Source organism: Falco rusticolus, chromosome 6, assembly GCF_015220075.1.
Source record: "Falco rusticolus isolate bFalRus1 chromosome 6, bFalRus1.pri, whole genome shotgun sequence".
NCBI classification, from domain to species: Eukaryota; Metazoa; Chordata; class Aves; order Falconiformes; family Falconidae; genus Falco; species Falco rusticolus.
This window is the reverse complement of record NC_051192.1, coordinates 85089477-85112643: the sequence shown is the minus strand read 5'-3', so window position 1 is coordinate 85112643 and position 23167 is coordinate 85089477.

Sequence of the window (23167 nt, the reverse complement as noted above, 5' to 3'; positions counted from 1 at the left end):
ATGTCATTATCTCAATTAATGAAGAAAAATTGCTTTTGCAGAAACAAGTTTTGAGAATGATTTATAAACTAAGCATTTAATGCTGCCACTTCGTAGTTATTCATGCTGTTAGGTATTTGCACCTTGTCATATGTTTTCCTCTAGACTTTACAAGGTAAGAAAGAGAAAGCAAGTTGATATTCAGAAAAACACACGGGGGAAAGAAATCTTGGCTAAAACTATTTAAAAGCACAGTATGGGCACTGTGACCTTATCCTGCTCCTGATGAAATCCAAGATTGCTTTATTAGTTAGAGTTGACAATTAGTAGCTATGGATACCTCAGAGGGCAGAAATTTGCAGTCCTGCTTGAAACTGAAAGTGTTGAATAGTTTTGGGAGTGCTTGATAGCTTTCTTCTGGTTCATTAATTAGGGAAAAGAACCTCTCTCCAATGGGTCTGAGTGCAATCAGAAACGTAAACCCCTATAAAATACACTGGATGATGCAGAGCATCTGAGGTGCCAAGGGCAGGTGGAGTAGAGCCTGTTTAAAAATATCTGGGCAGACTGTAGCCCTTTGGATGATACTCTGAACAGTTAAATTCCTGGGTCACTGTCAAAGTTTGAAAACAGTCAGGAACAGGAGCTTGTAAAGAGATCCAGAGATCATACAGGAAGAGCAGAGAAAGAAAAAAACCTGGCAGGAGTTGCTAGTACACCAGACAGTCCTGCCACCATCCAGAGGGACCTCAACAGGCTGGAGAAATGGGCTGGCAGGAACCTCATGAAAAACCAACAAAGAGAAATGCAAAGTCCTGCACCAGATGGAGAATAATCCCATGAACCAGTACAAGCCGAGGGTTGTCTGTGTTTACAGAAAGGGAGCTGGGGGTCCTGGTGGGCACTAAGCTGACCATGAGGCAGCAATGCACCCTCATGGCAAAAATGGTCATCAACATCCTGGGCTGCATGAGGTGGAGCACTACCAGCAGGTGGAGGGAGGTGATCCTTCCTCTCTGCTCACCCTGGTGAGACACATCTGATGTGCTGGGTCCAGGTGAGGACTCCGCAGCACATAGGAGACAGGAACACACCAGAGTGAGCCCAGCAAAAATTCAAAAAAATGATGAGGGGACTGGAGGATCTTTCATAATTAAAGAGCTGGAACTGTTCAGCCTGGAGAAGACAAGGAATGAAGAAGAAGCCAAGCTTTTCTTGGTGGTGCCTGGTGACAGGACAAGAGACAGTGGGCACAAATTAAAACCCCAGAAATTTGATCCTAAAATAAGAAAAACATTTGTTACTGTGAGAGTGGCCAAACCCTGCCACAGTTTGCCCAGAAAAGTTGTGGAGTCTCCATCCCCGGAGATATTCAGACACAGTCCTTTAGCTGACCCTGCTTTAACAGCGGTGTTGGACTGCACAATACCCAGAGAAGTCCCTTCCAATCTCAACAATTCTGTGAACCATTTTGTCCTACTATGCGATAAAGTCGGTTTAGGAAAATAATGGGATCTCATTTGAATGCAGAGCAATTTCTCTTGTTTAAAGTGACAGTCGTGCTGGACACTATGTGCCAGTTTGTGTGAGATACCAACTTCCATGAACTGGGTTTAAAAACAATGTTGCAGACTGCAAATGTACTAGATGATCTAATAAAAGGTATTACTGCTACCCACAAACATGGGCTAACTCCTCTCTGCACAGTGACTATTCAAAATTAAATGACAGTTCTGCACCAGCAGTTTTTTATTTGGGGATAAAGCTTTTTAATTGTTCCCTACCTATTCTTGTTATTGTATGGCTGCTAACGTCTGTATGTGATGGCAAGTAGATGAGACATACTGTTCTTCATTAGTAACAAAATGTATTACAGGAGAGGTACATTTGCAAAAAGCTGTGCTGGGAACTGGGTTCCTCAACTGGAAAGGGAGAATTCCTCAAACTACAGCCGTTGGGGCAGTACAGAAATTGCATCAATTCTCCTGGGTATAATTTACATAAATTATCAAATAAATATGGAAAACTGAAATAAAAAGAATAACTCACGAAGGAAAGAGATAGACCGCACTGTTTTGGTTACGATAGTAACTTTTCATTTCTCAAACCATTGTGTGATCTGGTATAGTATTTTCTGAAATTATTTGCAATCATTAGCAAGCTATCTAGCTAAGGGAGCAAACCATTACAAAAATAACCAGCACTACTACAGAAGAAGTGTTTTTCTTTTGTACCTCCAACCCGTTGCACCACCCCCAGGAGGTACAGAGACTGGGTGAGTTCATCAGCGGAGGGAAGGGAGTGTGTTTAGCCTTGAAAAGAGAAGGCTTAGGGGGCAGCCGGCTGCTGTCGTAAACTACCAACACAGGTTTTAAAGAAAACAGAGCCAGGCTTTTCTCGGGATCCACAGCGGAAAGTTAAGAGGTGATGGTCTCAGGTTGTAGCAAGGAAAATTACAACCAGATGTGAGAGAAATACGTCCCCTGTGAGGGTGGTGTAGCGCAGGTCTGGGCTCACCAGGGGGCTGTGGTGTCTCCATCATTGGGAAATGCAAACCCCAGGCAAAGGAGACGCTGAGCAGTCTGATCTAACTATGAAGCAACCTCTGCTTTGAGCAGTGAGTTGGACTAAGTGATCCCCAAATAGCCCTTCCAACCTGAACTATTCTATCATTCTACTGTATAATTCCAACACAAATATTTCTTATAGACCCCGATCCAATAAATGTCTTAAAATGAATCTACTAGAGACATTAGAGGTATATAATTTATTTCCTTTCTCAATCTAGTCATGAAAGATACTGATAATATGAAAATTATTGACAAGTGGAATAAAAAAAGATAATAGCTGTAGTTGCAGCTCTATTCTTTGGGATACATGTTTTAGGTTTTAGCGTTCTTCCTTTGTCCTTTTTCAAATGCAAGCTCCTGGAATTTACGTGGTGTTATTTAAAATGATGCTTTAGTGGTTTTTTTTATTCAGTTGCCTTTTATTACAATGAGACTATCAAGTAAAGAACTAGTATTTACACAAAATACGTGACAAGAGAAAGTGGTGTACTCTGTTCCTCACTTAGATATTTTTATCCCAAAGACCTCTTTCTTCAAGATGCTAGAAACTAGAAGATAAACATGTTGGATAATGATAAAAGATATGAATGAGAACAAAGCATTGGATCTGAAATTTTATGGAAAATAGACTTTTATTATACAGAGGCTCCTGGATGGACCAAAGCTTGAGAAATCACCTGGGAAATGTTTTGAAAAGCAGCTGTAGGGTAGTCACCCTCTACCTCGAAGTCAGAGCAAAAAAATGGTTTTTAGAGACAAAAAAAGTCCTTCTTCTGAGAAGGTGGGAGATTGAAAGCCCCTCTGCTATGGCTGAAGAGCAAATGAATGTGGAAAAAAGTAGTTACAGAACCCATTAGAGTTTGAGATCAATATTAACTGCAGTCCAGAATCAGACTGGTAAATGAGAGAAATACACTGAGAGGAAAAACACAACAAATTCCCAAAAGTCATGAACTTCACTTGTGTCTGGTAAGTATTTCTGTCAGCCTTTTAAGGTCTGTGGTAACTCTTGTGGAACCAAATGGAAAATTAAGCAGCGGCTATTTGTTCCTTGCATAATTCAAAACTAATAGTAATCTCTTCTGGTGTTTTATTATTGCCATAGATTAGGTTGCTTGTAGTACTGATTGAGCAGAGTCCTGCTGACTACAGAGAAAATCAAAACAGCTTATCTGAAGCTCTGATTAATAAAAAGAAAAAAACAACTCCTTTTGTGTGAAAGTGTTGCCTAATTTTTAAAATGAAAATTAAAAACCTGAATTTCATGCCTTGGAGTCTTTCATACAAACAGTTGTTACTGCTTGTGAATCCCCCATGGACAAACTGGAACAACATGAGCAAAGGCTCATCTGGGGCAATTAATTTTCTGCCAGTGATTTAAGCCCTGTGTGCAGTAGGAGCCTTCTTTCTAATTCTTCTTGAAGTATCCCAGTTTTCAAGGAAGTGTGTCCAACGTATTCCTTAAGAAACGGGTGAAATTCTCCCAGTGTGACATCAATGCACTGCTTTTCTCAAAATATTAATGGAGGAAGAGGATCAGATGGAAGCAGCTGGATTTCTGGGTCAGGAGAAGGTTGAAATCTAATCTAATCCCATCATCCAAAACCGCGGTGTCTTCCTGACAGCCACAGAACAATAAGTCTTTTTCCTCAAAACTGGAAACACTGGGAATGAGGAGAATGGGCAAGCTCACACCATCAATAGTTAGCGACTGAGTATCTATTACTTAAGGGAAAACTGACACGCTGCTGTAGTGAGGAATGCATGCGTTGCTGGTTGCCTTGTCAGGGAAAATGGTACCACCTGGAGATGATAATTTAAAGTTGAACCATTCAAAGAAACACAAATCCTGCAGCCCCAGGTGAGCACAGGGACCAGTGCCTGGTAACACATCGTTACCCACTGGTTACCCCCTTAACTCTTTTTTCCCCACACTTGCTCCTTCCCTACCCACCTTGATGCTCCCCTTTGGTTCTTCCCCTAACTACTGTGTAGTAAGTTTAAAACAGTCCCACAGTCCCCCTCAACTCATAATAAGATTGCCCTTTCCCGTAAGACACATGGTAATCTTATTTTTCTTCTTATCTTTTCAAAGTTGCATTGGAACCTCCGCCTCTTCAAGCCCGCACTTGAGTGGTTCGTTAAGCAGCCCATCGATCTGCTTTTTCAGGGCTGTGTATCCGTATGTTTGATTTATTTATTTTCCTGTTTCTTGACCTTGTCTTTTATGCCGAACAGCCATTAACCAGGCGTGCTTACAAGGCAAACATTAAGCGAACAGTCTCAATGTTAAATTACCTACAGGCTGCCTAGTATTTTCTCTCAACTAACCCAAGCACGTGGTTTGGGAGATGAGTTTTTGAAGGAGCCCAGCAACAGCAGCTCCTGCCTGCTTGGACCCCAGCCAAGGATGCTGAACACAGGGAGAGCCAGGACCTTCTGCCTGTGAGCGCAGCTGGTGAAATCCCAGTGCTGCACGCCAAAACTCTCTGCAAACAAGTGCTGCCGGGCCCCAGCTCCTCCAGCAATGGCCTGGTTTGCCACAGGCACTGTGAGTGTGACTCGTCTCATGCAATTCACGAGGTTGGGCCCCTTGTGTGAGCTTATCACCAGGCTCCCTCCGTAGTGAATAAAGACAGAGAGGCAAACCCAGAAGATGAGTCATCCTGTTTTTCCTACCCATCTGCCTCAGGATGAAACAAAACCCCTTCTGGAGATTGCTTTCTCTCTATTGACTACCAGAGGAGTCAAGGCAATTAACCTTGTCTAAACACCTCACTTTCCAATAGCATGGTTGGATGATTCAGGACTTCTTGTGTGAATGTAATCACCCCCCCATCTCTCTGTGCCTGATGGCCTCTCTGGAGCCAGTTTGCTCTCAAGGGACTCTCTGTTACTCACAGCATGCACAGTACCGGGCACGATGAGGCCAGCAAGGGATCCCAGCAAGGAAATGCATGTGCTTTCTCCTCCTTTCAAGATGCCATGCAGCTGGCCAGCAGCAGGTAAGGAGCCAACTATTCGATGTGTTCAAAGCCATGAGAACATGCTGATTTCTACACAAATACCACTGTTATTATTGGTATTATTATACAAGTAGTTGATCTATTAATAATATTTTTGCATACTAGAAAATGTGTTTGATTAAATGCCTTTAAAACCACCAAGCGGAAGATTAAGACAAATGAAATGGGGAAAACAGTATTCTGTAACATGTGGTGTACTTGTATCCCAGCAAATGGCACGTTACTCCTGGAAACCTCCCACGCCGTGGTGTGTCAGTGCTGAAAAGCCAGCTCCAAGCTTGCTCTTCAGCGGGTGGAACACCAGCAAGCTCTTCCGTGAGGGATGAGCACAAGCCAAAATACCCCGAAGGGAGTTCTGGCTGGGAAGCTGCTCCCCACACATGGAGCCATGAAGCTGAATATTGTATGTCATTCCGGGGCAAAGCTCCTCCCAAATTATTTGTTCTTTCCTTAGAGGGAAGGGAAAATCTTCATCTCTTCTTCCTCACAAAATTTTAGGCACTTGATTAGAAATACTGACAGATTTTAAACATGGAAATGTCAGCAAAGGAAGTTCAGCCAAGTCAAAAAGTAAGGATGAGAAAAAATGCATTCCCTTCTTGTAGATTAAGAAAAATGCAGACAGTCTTCTCATCAAAGTGCTGGATTGGAGTTATTGAAATGTTGCAGGGATAGCCTCCAAGGCTTTGGTTTCCCTGAGGAATGACCAAGCTTGGATAAAATCCTAATCTACCTGCCCTCCAAAGAAATTAAGTGGATTTTCAGGGTCTGAAGGTTCGGTCCTTTCCTAGCAGGCTTACAGTTCTCATCAGTGAGCGTGTTCCTTTCCTACAGATCGTATGAACGTGATCTTCTCTGAACTCAAAGGTACCAGAGGAAAATTAGGCTTCTCTGGTAACTGTGGTTTCCAGCTGGCCCGGGGTGGGCAGACACTCCTCTCCTGTGCTCTGTGCAACTCCCTTGTTAACGTCCAGGCTGGGCAGAAGAAAAGGCTGACTGACTTTTTTTTTGTGGAAGGAACAGAAAGATAGACTAGGAAGGAAGAAACACACTTTGAAATGGAGTCAGATTAAATTAGAGCTTGTGAAGAAAAGCTGAAATCAGTATAAGGATGCCTTATTTTTTTGAACACATCTTACATGTTTTGAAGGGTTGATGCCAAAATGTGTTGTGTTTTAACCCCAGCCAGTGACTAAATAGCATGCAGCCACTCCCTCCCTCCCCCCTGCCACCCCCAGTAGGATGGGGAGGAGAATCAGGAAAAGGTAAAAACCATGGGTTTAGATAAGAGTAGTTTAATAATTGTAATAAAGTTAAGAATAATAATAGCAATGACAACAGCAATAATAATAATAGTAATGAAGAGGAGATGGAGAGACAGGAATTAAGACCCAAAGGAAAAAAAAGCAGGTGATGCACCTGGGGACACGGCCAGGACAGCTGACCTGAACTAGCCAAAGGGGTATTCTGTGCCACAGAATGTCATGCTGACTATGTGAACTGGGGACAGTTGGCTGGGGCCGGCCAATGGCTGCTTGGGGACTGGCTGGGCATTGGTTAGCAGGTGGTGAGCAATTACATCATGTATCATTTGGGCTTTGTTCCCTCCTTCCTTTTGGATTTCATTCCTCTCCCCTTCTCCTTTCTTTTCATTACAATTGCTGTTGTTATTGTTGTTGTTGTTTTTTTTTTATTTTACTTCATTTCAGTTATTAAATTGTTCTTACCTCAAGCCTCAAGTTTTATCTTTTTCCCAGTTCTCATCCCCATCCCTTGGGGTGGGTATGGGGGGGAGTGAGTGAGCAGCTGCGTGGTACTTACTTGCCAGTTGGGGTTAAACCATGACACTATGTCATTGATGAGAATATTTAAACAGCACTGGTCCCCGTGTGGACCCCTGAGGGACAGCACTTGTCACCGATCTCCATCTGGACATTGAGCCATTGACCACTACCCTCTGGGTGTGACCATTCAACCAATTCCTCATCCACTGAATGCTCCACCATCAAATCCATCTCTCCCCAATGTAGAGAGAAGGTTGTTGTGGGGGGCCATGTCAAAGGCCTTACAGAATCCCAGATAGATGGCACCCATAGCTCTTCCCTTGTCCACTGATGTAGTCATTCCATCATAGAAGGCCACCAGGTTGGTCAGGCTGGACTTGCCCTTGGTGAAGCCATGCTGGCTGCCTTGAGTCACCTCCCTGTCTTCCATGTGCCTTAGCACAGCTTCTAGGAGGATCTGTTCCATGCTCTTCCCAGGCACAGAGGCGAGGCTGATGGGTCAGTAGTTCCCAGGGGTCCCTTTCTACCCTTTTTCAAAATGGGTGCAATGTTTCTCTTTTTCCAATCACCAGGGACGTCACCTGGCTGCCATAACTTTTCAAATGTCACGGACAGTGGATTAGCAGCTACATCACCTTATTACCTGAGGAGCCCCTGGCTCATGACTGTAAAACTTCAAGTGTGCTGCAGTGTACCCAGCACATCTCAGAGCAACATGTGATGAAATGTCAGGATTTCCCCTTCTGTTCCTAAAGCACTTTTCTCTGTTTCCCTTTGGCTAGCTATTGCTACGCTGAAGACTCTAGTTAATTATTAGTTCAGACATAGACACCCCCATAAGCACTTCTTGAAAAGAATAAAATGGAGATAAGTGCAGGAGGTCAGGGTTAGACATGGTCATGGATGGAGGGATAAAGAAGTGTAGGGTCTCCCGAGCTGAAGAAGCTGGTAGAAGATGTCAATGAGGAAAATTTGAGGAGACCGTAGAAATGGAGGTGGAAGCAATTGTGGGAATTCCTTTTGTTAAAGGAAATGCTGAAACTGGATGAGGACCTATTGAGTTGAAAAAGACTGGAATTAGGTGGATAAGAAGAGTATTATCAGAGGGAGAGCAGGGGAAGAAGGAAAGAAGTGGGATTTGAGTATGGAAGAGGAAAATAGGTCTTTATGTAGATAATGTCCAGGAGGAGTGATAAATGCAGAGACCAAAAACCTGATCCACAGTGAGAAGGCAGAGAAGGAGAGGAGGCATGAGGAAGTCCAGAGTGGCCACTGGCCGAGTAAAGATGGCTGGAGTGGAGAGGACCACATCAGCTATGTATTTGTGCAGAGCAAGTGCTTCCACATAATGAGAGCTCAGAAGTTTAGCAAGCATTAATTCTGATTTTTTGGTTTCCTTTCCAGTACCGGAATCAAGCATGGTGAATTTTTACCGTCCACCCCAAAAAGACAAAAATATAGATCCCTCTGAGCAAGCTTAATAAATTTGGTGTAATTTTTTTATTGCTGAGTTAAGAACATTTCTTATCCCTTCTGGGATTTAATTGTTTATTTATTTGTTTGTTTATTTGTTTTGTATTGTTTTTTTCATGTACTGTAGGCTTCCGGTACTTGAAATACAAAGAGCCTCCCCTGCTTGTAATTCACAAGATAAATTTTGTTGCAGTTCCCTTCTGCTAGACTGGGTAAAGCCTAACTTTGGTACTTTTAGGAGGAAGGTTTTGAGCAGCCTCTGTAGTTTTATATCTCTCAACTAAAGCTTTGAACGCTTTGGTGTTTTCTACACCACTTCAACTTTTTCTTTTGTGGGTATTATTTCTAAAAATTGCATGCTTCCTTTTAGGTGCTGTGCCAAGGGAAATAAAGCTCCATTTATAGAAGTGGAGGCAAATGAGATTTTGGAGATCAGTGTCACATCAATTTTTGCATGTGCACTTCTCACGGCTAAAGCTGCTTGTAACACCCTTGCTGGGACCCTCTGAGAGCTCTTAGCACCTGCTTTTGATAAAGAGCAGTACTCTGTTCACTGTGCTGAGCATTGTCCTACATTGTACAAAATTACCACCAAGGAAAACTGGGGATATTCGGCTCCATTTCTGTCAGAGCTGCAGACACAAACAATGCAATCATGCTTGCAGACAGCCTCCTTGCAGAAGGTGCATGTCTTGTCTCATCTCATTGCCGTTCTACAAGAGTCTTGGCTGAGGATTTGGGGAATTCAGCCCTTCTGCTGTCGAATACTGTTCCATCTCACATTAAATGCACCACTTCTGGCAGGACAGCTTATGTGCCTGAGCTTAAAACTAGCTCTACAAATGTTTCAGCAAGTTAAATTTGACAGCACAAGTGTCCATGTACAAAGAGCACTCCAGAAGCAGATGTTCAGAGAAAGGGAATCCAGCACATTCAGGACTCCTCTTCCTTTGAAGAAAACACCTGTGCTCCTTCATACTTCTGCCAAAAGGTAGGGTTTGAGTCCCAAATTTTATGGGTGCCACCAGTTGCTTGGCTAGCCTTCCTCTGAACTCCCGGGAAGTAGGACTTTATGTTTCTTCGTCAAACAGCAGAAACTCATAGCGATGCTCTGAGATCTGCTTCCCACATGAACTTCCAAGCATCCTCTTCTTCAATACTGACACCAAGACCCACTTGCTGAGTGGGACCAAAAAGGCATTAACCAGGAGCTGGCTCTGACACATATCATTAAGGGTGTGTGTGTGTGTCTTAGGGTGCTCTCATGACAAGGCCACCAATGTAGCAGTCCTTTTGTTATTGCAGATTCAGACATGAAATACATCTGAAGAGAATCACTGATATATTATCATAAGGACTTTATAATAGTAAGCCTTATGATACATGTGATGAGCATGTTACACTGACCCTTGGCTTGTGATGACATCAAGATAACTGTCTGAAGATAATAGCAATAGTACAAAGCCAATTTGAGACAATCCTCTAGTATTGCTAAGAAATAAAGCATGCTGGCTTAGCCATAGCACTGAAATGTTGTAGCGCACCATGGAGTGTGCAGGTCCTGTGAACATTCATTTTGGGTCTACACTACTTAATTTCCATCATTTTGAGGCAATTTATTTTTTCAATAAATCCTAAGTTAGTCAGTGCCCAGTGATAAGTCTTGTCCTTCCAGAATACTGAGCTCAGCAACACTCAAAATATTGGAAAATCAAGAAATATAGCACTGCAATGCACAGCCACTCTGCCTTTACTCTGCTTCCTTCCTATCCCATTAAGGCCAGCTGTAACCAGTAAGAATGATTTGAAAGCAATCTATGGGTTTACTGATGGGAACTATAGTTATGGCCTGGCGTAATACCTACAAGATCAATGGGGTCAAGGGCTCATGTGGTTTAGCACAGGCAGACTTTTTTGAAGGAGTAAGTGGTTGAATATAAGGCAGAGGTAGATCCTGTTCAACCCTGTGCAACGGAAAGTAGAAATGTGTCTTCCACGGGTGTGCTGGGACAGCAGTGGGTGAGTTAGGGTTGTAACAGTGTGTCCTCTAAGGTTGCGTTTCTATTTCTTAGATGCCAAGTGTTTGAGTTTTTCTTAAAAAAACACCATAAAGGGCATACACTGTCACAGCACAACCTTGTCACTGCATTAAAGCATTTAGTTGTTGGATATCTTAGAAACATTTATTTAAACATAAGAGAAATATTTTCCTGCAGGGATGAATGTGCACTCCCACAGCTATTCCAGTGCAAAAATCTGAGATCCTACTGTAGCAGGGTAATTGTAAAAGATACCTATGGGTGTCTTCCCCTCTACATTTTGCTACTATGAGATGAATAGCAGAAGGAAACAGGGAAATTGTATTAATCAACGCACTAAACTGTGTTGTCAGCAAGTCCTTAGAGCATTCAGGGATGTACCTTTTTGCAGTTATTTATATCATTCAAAAAAGAAAACCACCGACTGCAGAAAACCTGACTTCAGATTACTGGTATTTGAAACTTTTGTACTGGGGCCATAATTCAGCCCCGACAGACAAGTTTCAGGCTTCTCCCCTGTTTCTCACTCCAGCGCTTTTTGCTCTGCCAGAGAGCACTCTGCCTGCAGGTGCAGAGGCTCCAAGTTTGTGCAGCCCCCAGGTCTGGCAAAAGGCAAAGCCATCACCCCCTCTCCCCATTGACGCCTGCTGTTTGTAGTTCCTCCTGCCACCTGTGGCATTAATGTACCTTCCAATATCCTTGAAGAAACAAAGATGAGCAGAGATATTGAATGTGCATAAATATTCACGTATTTGCATCAATTCAGTTGTTGCATGGGAAGATCCCGCAGCCTTTATGGGCCTGTGGTGTGGGGGGATTGCACACCTCTGAAGATGTCCAGGACCTGGGATGCCACTGTGCACCTCGTCCCATAGCTTTGCTCATCTACAGGCACCAATTTGTTTCTTGGTCTTCCGGAGCAATGGGAGGCAGTGAAGCTGGGAAGTCTGGAAAAGACAGCAGGGATAGAAACACATTACAGATAGCTTGGGTGGAGGGAGAGCCTGGCAAAAGGACCAGAAAGAGAGAGCAGTTGTAAAGTCAGTCAGCAGAAGACTCCTAGGTCCACTGCAGTCTGCTTTGAGGCTTGATTGATACCTTTGCTAACCCCAAGCACATATTTCAGCTAACACATTCTTCAAACCTACAGAGCAGGACTTTCTGTAACTTCTCCAGCTAGCTTGTGCCCGATCCCCCACGACCCTGCTCGAAAGTTTTCCCTAATATCCATCCGTAATCTTCTTTCTGAACAGTAAACAGTCTTCTGCTGCGCTGTGAAGCAGAACACCTGGGTGTACCTTTCTCTTTCCAGCAGGTAACATTGTTGTGCACTGTTCTGTCATTCCTCTGTCTGCCCAGATTTCCATTTTCCAGAAAAATTATATAATTTCTGTCCTCTTTCCCGCATAAATTGCCTCAGTAAACCTCTTCACATTCTTGGAGGCCTTTTCTGGACGCTTTCTCACATCCCTATCATTCTGCTAGATAACACCCTTCAGATGTCATGCACTATGTATCACTCCAAGAAGATAGTGACGTCCACTTTAGAATTCTACACCTGTAAGTATGATCCAACCTTACTAATAGAAATTTTTGTTAATATATTCCTGAATAAAATTTCCATTTTTTCCCATCACTTCATCCTATAGCTATGTATGGTTCCTTTCTGCAGTACTGACACTCAGCCAGATATGTCCCATTATACGTGAAAGCCTTCTGCCTAAATTTAGCACTTTGTACTTGACTTTATTGAGTTTCATCTCACTGAAAACCACTTTACATTCCTGTCCTTCCTTGCAGTTTTTCTTTCCTTAGGTTGGTGCCATTCTCAAATCTGATGATCACGAGCTCTGTTCCATCATCTCGGCTATTAAGCACAATCTTGAAACTGCTGATGACTCTGACCCCCGTACAACCACACTTCAATGCCCTTGAAGAGTGACAGTGAATCCTTAATTAACCCTCATGAAGAGGGCTTCATCAGTCAGCCATGCACCCACTTTTAGTGATTGCATCTGCAGGATATTTGTCTACTGTCATTATAAGAACCCAAAATTAAATAACACCAAGAACCTCACTAAAACCAAAATGAATCATACCAACCCCCTTCAGCCACAAGGCTGTCTACCCTGCCAAAGAAAAGAAGTAGGCTGGTTTGATGGGATGCATTATTTACAGGTTCTGCACCGGCTGTTGTTATTCCCTATTACCTTCTAGATCCGTTCTTTCAGTGGATTGAAGTTAAGCTGATGGGTATGTGATTTCCTGGGTTCATCTTTTTTCTGCTTTCTAAAGGTAAGCCTGTTGCTTTCGCTTTTGCACTCCTCTTCATCAGACAGCTTGAATATATGTCTTGTCAAAACTAGTTCTCTCTCTCTTCTTTCCTGTTCCTATGTTGCCATAGATGAAAGTTAGTAATTCAATGATGGCAGTTAACTCTTTTCCACAAAGCAGAGACCAAGAAAGCATGTATTATTTCTGCCTTTTTGCATGAATTAGTTTGCCTTTTTTTCTTTTTTTTTACCCCCGGAGGTAGACGTAGACTTCCTTTTAATCCAGTTAACACATCTCTTTCTTGGTTCCTTTTATTTCCCTGCAGTCTGCACCTCATTTTTAACCTTATCCTCTTTGATTTCAACTCTATACCTTGTGCTCACACCTTTTACAATACCGCTGCTCTCCTTTTTCCCTGTTTTTCAGGATATTTATTTGATTTTCAAGTCCTTAAAGAACTTCTGAGACAACTGTATTGGTCTGTTTCTAATTCTCCTATTTTTACCTTTGCAACCATACAGCTTGCCACTTTGGTTTTTACATCATCTCTTTTAATAGCTGTTGGTCTTCATCACTTCTTTTATTTAAAGCTGTTGACTTTAGAAGTTCTTCCCACCAGTTTCCTAGTTGTTTCTTAGCCTGCATTTTTGAGTTCATAACTTATTCTGCTTCCTCTTAGCTGATTCCTTAGTCTAATGAATTTTATCATGTGAAATCACTTTCATGGAAATTATCTTCCACACTTAAAAATTCTCATCTGTTCTCAGTTCCTCCCGCTCAAAACTCAACTGAACCAGCCAAAAAAATGGAGATCCTCCACAGACTCTGCCTTGTGGCCCTTTTTGCCTAAGTATTCAGATGAGCACCACCTTTTGTGATAGATAAGTACAGTGACATTTTTCCCACTTCCTCCATTTATTGTCACCCAGAGGTGGCCAACAAGCCTGTAGCCATCCTTCCCCAGCTTCCAGGCAACTTTGGGTGATTCTGTCAATGAAATGGACTTTCTTGGGGGCATCTCTCAGGAGAACCGATTAAAACAGTTGCAAGCCCTGCCCCATTCCTTCAACCCCACTGCACAAGGCCACTCGGGTGCATTTGGGGCCAACATGGTGGTTCACAATCCTCTGAGCAGACACTGTCTGTCGCAGCACTCTCCAAACTACCAGCTGCAACAAGGTCTTTTATCATCACATACTATCATACACTTCACACCAGTCCCTCTGCTGCCTTCTCCTTGTCTCTCCTCACCCAGGACACCCTCACTCACCCTTCTCTCTGCTTCTCCCTCCTCTCTCTTCCTTGGCTGCCCAACCACTTCACAGAACCAGCCACAGCTGCACCTTGTCTACATCAGCCAGCCCGACCTCCTGAAGCCAGCCCACAGCTGTATGTTATCAATGATAATTAGCTCAGCTTCATTCCTCTACAACTGTCCTGTGACAGTCAACGCTTGGTGCGTTGGAGGTGTCCCAGTGCCTTTCATCTGGTGTCTGCAGTTTGACAGCCCACCTGCCACGATGGCGGACCTTGCAGTAGAAAGGAGTCTCTTTTTCCCACATGGTGCCCTCCTCTCAGTACAGCAGCATGAGCTGCCCAGCCAGGGCAGTGACCAGTGTCTCCTCACTAAGCATTGGGGTTGCTTTTCTGCACCACATCTCCTGGTCACATAAAGCTCCTTCAACAAAGAAGCTTGTTGAAGTGTTCAACTCTTCAACTCAAGGAGTGTTCAGCACTTGGAAGGCCAGGCTGGATGGGGCTTTGAGCAATCTGATCTAGTGGAAAACATCCCTGGCTGTGGCAGGGGGTTTGAAATGAGATGATCTTGAAGGTCTCTTCCAACCCAAACCAATCTATAATTCTATGAACGCTATATATAAACTGATCTGTTTCCACCTCAAAACTATTTTAATTAATAAGTTGCTCCAAACCCTTATTCCTCATTTCCAAATTATATTAAATTGATATAGTTCTAAAGTACTTCATATTTATTTTTTGCCTTTCAGAAAAGTGTTCTAGATAGGATAGTGACACAAACTGCTTGACTTTTACAATCACACATTCATTATTTCAACTGATGGAACAGGATTTAAAAGTGTCTGTATGGTTTGATTGCAGCATATTTCCTTTCAAGAGCAGTGAGATTTTGCTTTTGTTAAAAATATATACACACACAGATAGAAATTGTGCTAACACCTGCAACTTCATTACCTTTGAAAAATAATCAAGCCCTTAAGTTTCACTTTTGTTCAGAATTAAAATAGCTCATTGATTTATAAAATTTTTTTTTTAGTAACTGCTTCTACAGGTAAGTACAGCATTTTATCCTTTCACCATTCATTTCTGCTGTCACACCAACTTCTTTTGCTTTCAGCTTTTACTGAGACACAATGGTCTCTGCTAAGTCTTTGTGATGGCTACGATTGAGCTACTGGTTATGCACTGCTTCCAGCTCTCAGATATCTCACATTATCCTCCAGCTGCAGGAATTGATACCAGAAACTCTGAAAATGCAATGGAAAACAGTTCTGCAGCCTTGCAAGGACCTAAGCCTTCAGCGTTCCTGGCCCCAGGCTTCTCAAAGTGTTCTCCAAGTTTCAGAAGCATGTGAACTGAAGATCAATACTTTTTAGCCACTAGCATCTTTAAATGCCCACTGCCTGTAAAACAGCCTTTGTTGGAAAACATATTTCTTTAGGAAGGTGATTATACTCCCCAGAATGTTATTCGAGCTGACCTTAACAGCATGAAACTCATCCTTCTAAGATTACAGTGTTTTCCAAATTTCTGCAGCAAATTCTGAAAACTAGTGTGATTTTCTCCACTTAGGTGTAGGCTGTTGAGCAAATCAGGCACTGAACCACTCAGAAATATGAATGGTTCAAAAAAACGCTTACTTTTTTTTCCCCTCCGTTGCTGCATCCTCACCTGCTTGCAGGGGGAGATCACACTTTCCCTTGAACCTCTTGAGTGTCCTGCAGCATCTCTGGGGTCTTCTAAACGTTTTCGTGTCCTTGTCCATGGTACTTCCTCTGTTCCCTTTTTTTCCTACTCTTGTCCATATTTCCACTTTTAATATTTCATTTAAAAATGTAATTATGTTTCATTTCCAAGAATGAAATATTCTCTGGGGACCAAAAGTCAGAGGTCTGCACTGTTGTTAATAATTGTAACAAGCCTTTTTGTTTGTTATCTTAACATGAGTTAAACTAAAAGCTACTAGAAGAAAAAGCATATAAAGGAAGGAGAGGGGCACTTGTCTAACCCTGCCAGAAAGCTGACAGTAACTCTCAAATAACCAGCATCCTAGGGAGAAGGTTTGATGTTGACACCAGCCCACGGAAAGCTGCTTGCCCTTGCTCTGCACCTCCCACGTGCCTCCCTGTGTCATCTGCCCATGTCCTTGTCAGCTCCCCGTTGTCACCCACCTTGCAGTATCATCCCCCATATCTCCTAACCCAAACTGCCAGTCCGCCAGCTCCCTTCTGGTCGGCTTCAGTGTGTCCCCATCACTCCCTTCTCTTTCCTTGCAAAGCCACTGCTCTGCTGAGCTCTTATCCGATATACATCCCCATCACAACTCCACAGATCTCTTTCCACCCCAGCGCTTCTCACTCCCTGCTGCCAAGTCTCCCCTTCCAGTACTGCTGCTTCTGCACAGCTGTGTTTTACAGACCTATCACTTTGGCTGCTACACCTGTATCTTATTTTATTTATTGTCTCTTTCACAATAAAGTGTTTCCTCCAGGAGAAAAGACAGAATATAGATTCTTGGTAAGTCTATACACAGGATTACTCCGTTAGCAACATAAAGTTCGTACTAACATATCTTGGATCTGAGAGTGAGTGTCAGCTGTCCTCTTGAACTGTTACTGACTTCATTTGGAGTCTGTGGAGGAGCTGAAGCTATACACAGCTTTTGGAGCTTTGCATTTTAACGATTTCTCATTCTTAATTCCGATGTTCTTGGAGACAACTATAAAGAGAAAGAAACACACAACAGCCAAGAACATGATAATTGCATCCACTGCTCTACTTCCAGCGAAGGAGCCAATGTATCAAATGTGCTAATAAAAATCCCAGTTGGTGTGCTATCTTTTTCTGAAAGAAACTGGCAAACAGTATATTCCTTCAAGACTCATGATTATAGAATTAGGGATTTGCCATAACTCCCCATTTCCCAGGCCTTCCTTTTTGCCAAGGCTCTCCTGGTTCTCCCAGCGTGAAGGTCTGATGGAGAAAGCCTTCTCCAGGAGCAATGAAATAAGACCGCCTGTTTGCAGCCCCGTTTGGCTGTATAAGGGTCATTTTGCAGTGGTTGTGGAATAGGCTGAAATAAATTGGGACCCTGCTCCTCTTCCCATGACCATGGTCAGTTTTCACTTTGAAAAAAAGTTGAGCTGTTTTGCTTGGTACAGCTAAATAAATGTGCGGATTGCTCTGTGTGTTTTAGGGATATGGAATTTGTTATCTTGAAGAAACAAACGTTTCAGGAGATCAAAACTAGCTCATATTAATTCTGGTAAAGTGTTGCCAGTGCTCAGGCACTATTAAAAATGTAGCCTGGTGTCGGAGGAACATTTCTCTCAGGAGAAAGCATCGACCTCATCAACCTCAGGGCATTCACTGCCGTCACTTCCAATGTCCCCGTGGTGGCAGCAGCCTGGCTGTAGCCCTCAGTGTAACAAATGGCAGAAGCGTTTGCAGCCCAAGGCAATGCCCTTCTGAGGCTGGCAGGAGACCCCTGCTCCAGAAATCACAAGCAGAACAGGGAATTCATTGTGAGGATGCCAAAGGGAGTGGAGGACATCTGGAGGGATGCTGGCAGCTTGGTCAGGGTGGCATGAGGTGTCCATTGGAACAGGAGTATGAAGAGGGCAATAAACAGTGGGAGTCAAAGCAGCTTCACAAAAGCTGGGGCTGTAATTTTTTGCAAGCAATCCACATGGACTTTCCAAATTGTAAAATGTATCAGAAATGAGCAGAAGAAAGAAAGTAGAAGATTGCTGCCCAGTGTCATCCACTGTTTTCAATTCTATTTTTAGGTCAATCTCATATTGTTTTGATTTCTGACCTATGGTTTTTGAAGCTGATGCTCTGAGGCTGTTGCGAGTTTTGCACCAGGTCCCAGGCAAGCACAGCTGCACGTGTATCAGAGATGGAAAGCAGGAATTCCAAAGCCATGGTCTGAGTTCAGAGGTACAATTGCTCTATGAGCAACAGGAAAACACCATTGGCTACCACAGCTTTTCCTTTTATATCCTTTGCAAGTCTCTGTGGAAATATTATACAACTAGGCTTCATTGACTGTGAATAGTTAGGCCATTAGTTAGACTTCACTGCAAGAAAGTAAGTATTACCAGAGAAGCCTAAGTGGTTTTGGTCACCAAAACATTAACAGAAATTTTATCCTCTTCCTCGCCTTTGAAAAACCCAGCCAATAGGAAGATGCTGAAGATAGCCCAGCATCTTGCCATTACAGACAGATGGTTGGAAGAACCTGTATCCTGTTAACAACGTCATCATCTTCTGTATAAGACAGCCTGTCCAGCTGGAACAGTTGCCTCCAATTAAAGTGAGATAGAAAAGCATCATCTCACAATTGGCAAATGCTTTGTGTAAGCAGGCTCAGACAGGAGGTTATTACTGTGATGAAAATATATGTGTTTATGTTTAGCCATTTAAAAATGACCTACACCTTCTAAATCTACAAGTAAATCAGTACAAAAAGCCCTGGGATTTAAAAAAAAAAAAAAAAAAAAAGTGGTTTTACTGCATATAACACAAAATAACATTTACATTAGTATCCAATTTTTTTAATTGCACACAACCTGATTTGACATGTTAAGTTTCTGGGCTCGATTCGAAAAGACAATAGATACTTGTGATAACATGGTAAAAATGGACCAAAGTTACCTTAGCAAATAATTAACTGTAGATTCTGTTATGAATACATTGACGTTGGTAACTGGATTACAAAACCTCTGCAATAAAAGTTAAAGCACATATGCTGGAGTATAATTGAGACACCTGCATGTTGTGTTAATGTCATTTTTTGCTTTCAGATAAGTAATTTGTACTGGCTGTTGCATTTTATGTTGCTAGATCACAAAGTCGTGCTCTAAGCTTAAATGGACCTTGGGCAGAATGTCAACAGAAACGACGCTGTGATAGCGTGATTACTGTTCTTAAAATGTAATACTCTGACAAATGCTCTGACAAACGAACTGCCACTGTAAACAAAGTCAATAGTTACACTGACTTAGCATGATAAATTTTCTTCTGTTGGGAAAAAAAAATGGATTTCCGTAATCCTTAAAGGCAGAAGATATGCTGGTTTTATTTAAAATTCTCAAGATTGTTAAAGACAAACAGAGCTTCTGCCCATGAAATATATATTACGAAATTGTCAAGGTAGTTCTTGGACATACAACTAGGGGGAAAGGATGCAGAGCTGTTGCACACATTTCTCTAGGAAGTTGTGCCAAAAGCCTTTTGCAAAAGCCTTGAATTTTCTTTCAATAAATACTATTTTGCAGTGCTAACTGTGATGTTGTGCAAGTTGTAGTTGGTTTACATGAACCCTAGATCCTAGTGGCTATACACAGCTAGAGCTTCTCAAAAACTGCTTGGCTTCTGCTGCCTCCCCCCTCGAGGTGAATACACTGATGAGGAGGTGAAATACTGGTGCCTTGATAAATTCTATTTCTTTCTTCTTAAACAGTTAGAGAGAGTAAATATATTCTGAAACTTTTCTTAATACCAATTCCACACAGAGTAGGAGATCGTGGGTACTGAGGGAAAGTAAGGAGAATATAAGGAGTCACATAATACCTAAAATAAGAATAGCCTGCATTCTTTCTAGCCAGTTCTTTTAGCTTTTGCCTCTAGCAATCTCAACCTGCTCTTGACACTAACATTAACTCATGGATTTATTTATTTTTTTTTAGTTCAAAACAATTGAAAAGGGTTGTGTATCTAATAAGGTAACAAAACGTATCTCGGTTTTTATATGCACTGGAGCAAATCCTTCTTCTCCTATTCACATAAGACCTTGCTAAGTATGACGAACCAGAGTTGCCTTAACGCATTATAATCTGAGAAGGTTGATTAAAAGTCCTCACTGATTTTTAATCCAGGTCATGAATATGACCTCAGGAGGTGTTGTGTACAAATGGAACAGCTGCATATGGAGGGGGTGTCTTATTCCTCAGTAACTGGCCAAAGTCTGGCAGTACCACTCATCTCTTGGAGGACCAATGTGTATAAACATCTGATGGGAGGAAATGAGAAGAGGGAGCCAGGCTTTTCTTAGTGGTGCCCAGTGGCAGGACTGGAGGCAATAGGCACAAACTGAAACACATGAAAAAATGTTGTTACTGTCAGGGCAACTGAGCACAGGTTGTCTGGAGTGGTTGTGCAGTCTCTGTTCTTCAAATCATTCAAAATCCACCTGGGCATGATCCTTGGCAACCAGCTCCAGCTGACCCTGCTTGAGCAGAGGGATGGACCAGAGATGCTTGCCAGCTTCAGCTGCTCGGTGGCTCAGTGACTGTCACACACAGTCTGCCCCCGCAGGGTGACACAGTCTGCCCCCACATCCCAAACATTTGCCAGTAGCTCCTCTGGGCTGTGTGTGCTGCCCCTGCAGCCCCAAGACACAATTATTGATTTTCATGTGGAGTAGGGGAGACATTTATGTTAAAGTGTCCGCATTATTTGAAGGGCCACCCTGCAGCCCCAAAGAAAGGAGTTTTAAAAGCATGAAGCTGAGAGTCTACACTATATGCCTCAGGCAGGAGTGCTTGAAGGGGCAAATCCTGCTGGGATAGTGCTGCAGAAGGCATAAGGGGGGTGTCAGACCTGGTGCTATGCTGCCTTCGGAGACTGATGTCTGTACTGAGCTCTCCCAGGGTCATGTCTGAGCTTTGTCCAACTCAAAGCACTGCGTGGTCCAAGTCAAAGCAAGGGAACAAGCTAATGGAGACGTGAAGCGTAGGGTTTAGTCCTTGAATTTGGTCCCTGGCATAGATGTAGATTGATGGATTGTTAAGTGTGTTTCCTCAAGGCTGAATGGGGATTTTAAGCTTCTGAGAGCTGGTGTCTGGCAAAGGAGACTAGGGCTTTTCCTACTTAAAATGGCATTTCTCCTGCTTTCCTTTCCCGGAGGATATGTTTGAGGCATGCATTTATTTGCTTCCCATTCCTCACCCGCTCATCATTAGCAGTAAAGATTGCTTTGGGGTCTTCTGTCCTTCCTTTGGACTTCAACATCTGGTCCTTCCTCTCCCCTCCCTGCATCTCCCAACAGAAACAAATTCTGGGGTCTGTCACCTGTTGTGCATGAGAGGATTGCTGCTGAAGCTGTGCAGTACCCCCCATTGCAATGCTCGGGCAGCTTGGGACATAGAAACGGCATTGACTCCTCGGCTCCTATACAGAAACAACTGTTTAGATCTGAAAAGCAATCATTCATTTGCCCTCTGGAAGACTTTGTCTTCAAACTCTCTCACTCATACCACACAGGTTCACTGCAAAAGCAGCTGTGCTCCAGCTGGGCAACAGCTGTCCCAGTAGGCAGCCGAATCCCTTATATTTTCATTCTTTCTACTGGATTAAAGTGCGATCAGACAGACTGTGAAGCCGCCATCTTTTGGATGAGAACTCCATACCCTGCAAGGCTTCGTCACTCTTGGCCTCACAGTAAGTTTTGGGCAAGCGCCTAAGAAAGAGGTGACAACATTTTTCTGTGCTCTCCGAGGGAAAGTGATCCCAGATGTGCTGATAGGGCTGGCTGGAGGGGAAGGCTGGCCTCATCACGGAGCACATTCCCAAAAACAATTTATGGGAAATCCTCCTAGGGAACAGCACCAAGGCAGAGGCCACACTACTTCAGGAACTCATTGCAAATGTGCTTAGCAGAAGTTGCCCAGGTAGCTGCCTTATAGCACTGCTGTAAAATGGGATGAAATGGGTATTTAAAATCAGTTTCAGATCAGTTCATTTAAAGAGTTTAGGTTGTCATTTCTACCTTTGATTATCTTTGCCCCTTTTTAATATAGACTACCTGCATTTTGAAAGCTGATTTGGACTAGAAGAAAAAATAGGAACTATTAAAGCAAAACATGCTGAAACTCCTCTTCCAAAATGTTCTAAAATGGCTGTATTTATTAAAGGAAGATCCTACCCCGTTCCCAATTTCACTCTGTATAACCTGGCATTTCCAGCGGAGAGCATTGAATCATAAATCTCCTGACAGAGAAAGAGCCTTTTCAAGTGGAGCGAACACCTGGAAGTGACAGGAGCCGATGAGTTAACAGGAGATCATATGGGGGTCACTGTTGCCATTTTGCAACTAATGCGTGTTTGATTGCTTTAGGTTGGAAAAACCAAGCAGATGCTAACACACTTTTGCACAATTTCGGTCAGCCTCCTTTGGAAAAGAAATGAAAGCCTTGTAGACCCTTGGAGGGGCACTGACAGTGCTGCAGAAAATAGGATGGAGATATAAATGCAGAAATCTTTCCTTTTAACATCCTCACTGTGTGCTTTCAAGATTATAGGTGCTGAATGCATGCCTCTCAACAAGCTGAACTGCCAGTAAGCAGATTTTGTTTGTTTCTTACCATTTAGCCACATCAGAATTCAAACGTAATGGGTACATGCCAGAGCAGACCCTGCAGACCCCCAGAACATTGTTGCAACTTCAGGTATTTGTGTCCGCTAGAACATGGCTTAAGATCACCAGTTCAAGTACTGCCATGCAGTGCGTGTCACTGAACAGATGTCAGAATGTAATTATCCACCTGAGCCAGATGGCCACCTAAAAGACAGGCTCCTATTTGTTAGTTTCTTGAAAAATTTTTTCCTTAATGTTTAATGAGCACAGTAGGAGAAGAAGCGGTAAAATGAAAAGCTCGGGGAGAATAAAGGCTTTCTGGTTATGGGAAGTTCTCCGGCTTGATTCTGTAATGAGGCTATTCTTTCCCAAAGGTACACACTGGGATCAATTCTGTAAGACT